The sequence below is a fragment of the Lynx rufus genome, unplaced genomic scaffold (genome assembly GCF_022079265.1).
Source record: "Lynx rufus isolate CCGP_SWC_20201006 ecotype Redwood Valley unplaced genomic scaffold, mLynRuf1.p SCAF_7, whole genome shotgun sequence".
Lineage (NCBI taxonomy): Eukaryota > Metazoa > Chordata > Mammalia > Carnivora > Felidae > Lynx > Lynx rufus.
The window spans coordinates 29,090,001-29,094,659 of record NW_025814889.1 but is presented as its reverse complement, the minus strand read 5'-3'; positions in this window follow the sequence as shown (position 1 = coordinate 29,094,659).

Here is a 4,659-nt window from a genome sequence, read left to right as displayed (position 1 = left end):
AATGACCAATAAACATATAAAAAATATTCAATATCACTGATCATTAAGGAAACCCAAATCAAAACCACTATGAAATACCACCTCACTCCCATTGTGATGGCTATTTTTCTTATTTATTTATTTATTTTATTATTATTATTATTATTTTAATTTACATCGAATTTAGTTAGCATATGGTGCAATAATGATTTCAGGGCTAGCTTCCAGTGATTCATCCCCTGTGTAGAATGCCCAGTGCTCATCCCAGCAAGTGTCTTCCTTAATGTCCCTTACCCATTTATCCCATCCCCCACACACAACTCCTCCAGCAACCCTCAGTTTGTTCTCCATATTTAAGAGTCTCTTATGTTTTGTTCCCCCTCCTTGTTTTTATATTATTTTTGCTTCCCTTCCCTTATGTTCATTTGATTTGTATCTTAAAAAAAATTTTTAATGTTTATTTTTGAGAGAGACAGAGTGCAAGAGGGGGAGGGGCAGAGAGAGAGGGAGACACAGAATCCAAAGCGGGCTCTAGGCTCTGAGCTGTCAGCACAGAGCCCGATGTGGAGCTCAAACTCATGAGCTATGAGATCATGACCTGAGCCAAAGCCGGACGCTTAACTGATTGAGCCACCCAGGCACCCCTGTTTTCTATCTTAAATTCCACATATGAGTGAAGTCATATGATATTTGTCTTTCTCTGACTAATTTCTCTTAGCATAATGCCCTCTAGTTCTGTCCATGTAGTTGCAAATGGCAAGATTTTATTCTTTTTGATTGTATATATATACCACATCTTCTTTATCCATTCATCAGTCGATAAACATTTGGGCTCTTTCCATACTTTGGCTATTGTTGATAGCACTGCTTATAAACACTGGGGTGCATGTGCCCCTTTGAAACAGCACACCTACATCGCTGGGTAAATACCTAGTATGCAATTGCTGGGTCTTAGGGTAGTTCTATTTTTAACTTTTGAGGAACCTCCAAACTGTTTTCCAGAGTGGCTGCACCAGTTTACATTCTCACCAGCAGGACAAAAGAGACCCTTTTTCTCCTCATCATAATCAACATCTGTTGTTCCCTGAGATGCTAATTTTAGCCATTCTGACTGGTGTGAGGTGTATTTCATTGTGGTTTTAATTTATATTTCCCTGATGATGAGTGATGTTGAGCATTTTTTCATGTGTCTGTTAGCCATTTGGATGTCTTCTTTGAAAAAGTGTCTATTCATGTATTTTGCCCATTTCTTCACTGGATTATTTGTTTTTGGGTGTTGAGTTTGAGAAGTTCTTTATAGATTTTGGATATTAAACATTTATCAGATATGTTATTTGCAAATATCTTCTCCCATTACATTGGTTGCCTTTTAGTTTTGCTGATGGTTTCCTTCGCTGTGCAGAAGTTTTTCATCTTGATGAGGTCCCAGTAGTTCATTTTTACTTTTCTTTCCCTTCCCTCTGGAGATGCGTTAAGAGGTTGCTGCAGCCAACGTCAAAGAGGTTTTTGCCTGCTTTCTCCTCTAGGATTTTGATGGCTTCCTTTCTTGTGTTTAGGTCTTTCATCCATTTTGAGTTTACTTCTGTGTACAGTGTAAGAAAGTGGTTCATTCTTCTGCATATCACTGTCCAGTTTTCCCAGCACCACTTCCTCAAGAGACTGTCTTTATTCCATTGGATATTCTTTCCTGCTTTGTCAAAAATTAGTTGGCCATACGTTTGTGGGTCCATTTCTGGGTTCTCTATTCTGTTCCATTGATCTCAGCATCTGTTTTTGTTCCAGTACCATACTGTCTTGATGATTACAGCTTTGTAATATATCTTGAAGTCTGGGATTCTGATGCCTCCAGCTATGGTTTTCTTTTTCAGGATTGCTTTGGCTATTTGGGATCTTTTCTGGTTCCATACAAATTTTAGGATTGTTTGTTCTAGCTCTGTGAAGAATTCTGGTGTTATTTTGATAGAGATTGCATTGAATATGTAGATTGCTTTGGGTAATATCGACATTTTAACAATATCTGTTCTTCCAATCCATGAGCATGGAATATTTTTCCATTTTTTTGTGTCTTCTATTTATTTCATTAAGCTTTCTATAGTTTTCAGATTTTTAACCTCTTTGGTTAGGTTTTTTCCTAGGTATTTTACGGGTTTTGGTGCAACTGTAAATGGGATTGATTCCTTGATTTCTCTTTCTATTGCTTCATTATTGGTGCATAGAAATGCAACTGATTTCTGTGCATTGATTTTATATCCTGCAACTTTGCTGAATTCAGAGATGAGTTATAACAGTTTTTTGGTGGAATCTTTTGGGTTTTCCATATAGAGTATCATGTCATCAGTGAAGAGTGAAAGTTTAACTTCTTCCTTGCTGATTTGGATGACTTTTATTCCTTTGTGTTATCTGACTGCTGAGGCTAGAACTTCCAATACTATGTTGAATAACAGTGTCAAAAGTGAATATCCCTGTCATGTTCCTGACCTTAGAGGGAAAATTCTCAATTGTTCCCCATTGAGTATGATATTAGCAATGGGTCTTTCATATATGGCTTTAAAGATCTTAAGGTATGACCCTTCTATCCCTACTTTCTTGAGGATTTTTACCAAGAAAGGATGCTGTATTTTGTCAGATGCTTTCTGTGCATCTATTGAGAGGATCATGTGGTTCTTGTTCTTTCTTTTATTGATGTGATGTACCACATTGATTATTTTTGCAAATATTGAACCAGCCCTGCATCCTAGGTATAAATCCAACTGGTTGTGGTCAATAATTCTTTTAATGTATTGTTGGATCTTGTTGCCTCGTATCTTGTTGAGGATTTTGCATCCACGTTCATCAGGGAAATTGGTCTGTAGTTCTCCTTTTTAGTAGGGTCTTTGTCTGGTTTTGGAATCAAGGTAATGCTGGCTTCATAGAATGAGTTTGGAAGTTTTCCCTCCATTTCTATTTTTTGGAACAGCTTCAAGAATAGATGTTAATTCTTTAAATGTTTGGTAGAATTCCCCCTGAAAACCATCCAGCCCTGGACTCTTGTGTTTTGGGAGATTATTTATTACTAATTCGATTTCTTTGCTGGTTATGGGTCTGTTCAAATTTTCTTTCTTCTTGTTTCAGTTTTGGCAGTTTATGTTTCTAGGAATTTATCCATTTCTTCCAGATTGTCCAATTTATTGACATAAAATTGCTCATAATATTCTCTTATTATTTTTGTATTTCTGCAGTGTTGGTTATGATCTCTCCTATTTCATTCTTGATTTATTTATTTGGGTTCTTTCCTTTTTTTTTTTTTTTTTTGATCAAACTGGCTAGGGGGTTATCAATTTGTTAATTCTTTCAAAGAAGCAGCTCCTGGTTTCATTGATGTGCTCTACAGCTTTTTTGGTTTTGATAGCATTGATTTCTACTCTTACCTTTATTATTTCCTGTTATCTTCTGGTTTTGTGTTTTATTTCCCGTTCTTTTTCCAGCTCTTTAAGGTGTAAGGTTAGGTTGTGTATCTGAGACCTTTCTTCCTTCTTTTGGAAGTCCTGGATTGCTATATACTTCCCTTATGACCTCCCTTACTGTGTCCCAGAGGTTTTGGGCTGTGGTGTTATCATTTTCATTAGCTTCCATGTAGTTTTTAATTTCCTCTTTAACTTCTTGGTTAGCCCATTTATTCTTTAGTAGGATGTTCTTTAGTCTCCATGTATTTTTTACCTTTCCAAATTTTTTCTTGTGGTTGATTTCAAGTTTCATAGTGTTGTGGTCTGAAAATATCCATGGTATGATCTTGATCTTTTTGTACTTGTTGAGGGCTGATTTGTGACCCAGTATGTGATCTATTATGGAGAATGTTCCATGTGCAGTGGAGAAGAATGTGTATTCTGCTGCTTTAGGATGAAATGTTCTGAATATATCTGTTAATTCTGTCTGATCCAGTGTGTCAGTTATAGCCATTGTTTCCTTGTTGATTATCTGTTTAGATGATCTGTCCATTGTTGTAAGTGGGGTGTTGAAGTCCCCTACTATTATGGTATTATTATCAATAAGTTTCTTTATGTTTGTGATTAATTGATTTATATATCTGGGTGCTTACACTTTGGGGGCATAAATGTTAGATTTTCTTGGTAGATAGACCTCTTGCTTATGATATAATGCCCTTCATCATCTCTTATTACAGTCTTTATTTTAAAATCTAGATTGTCCGGTGTGAGTATTGCTACTCCAAGTTTCTTTTGACATGATAGATGGCTTTCAATCCCCTTACTTTCAATCTGAAGGTGACTTTAGGTCTAAAATGGGTCTCTTGTAAACAGAATATAGATGGATCTTGTTTTCTTCCCCATTCTGTTACCCTATGTCTTTTGATTGGAGCATTTAGTCCATTGACGTTTAGAATGAGCACTGAAAGATATGAATTTATTGACATTATGTTGCCTGTAGAGTTGGAGTTTTTTATGGTGTTCTCTGGTCCTTTCCAGTCTTTGTTGCTTCTGGTCTTTTTTGTTTTGTTTCATCTTTTCTGCCCTCAGAGAGACCCCTTAAAATTTCTAACAGGGCTGGTTTAATGGTCACAAACTCTTTTGGTTTTGTTTGTCTAGGAAACTTTTTGTCTCCTATTTTGAATGACAGTCTTGCTGGATAAAGAATTCTTGGCTGTATATTTTTCCAATTCAGCACATTGAATATATCCTGCCACTC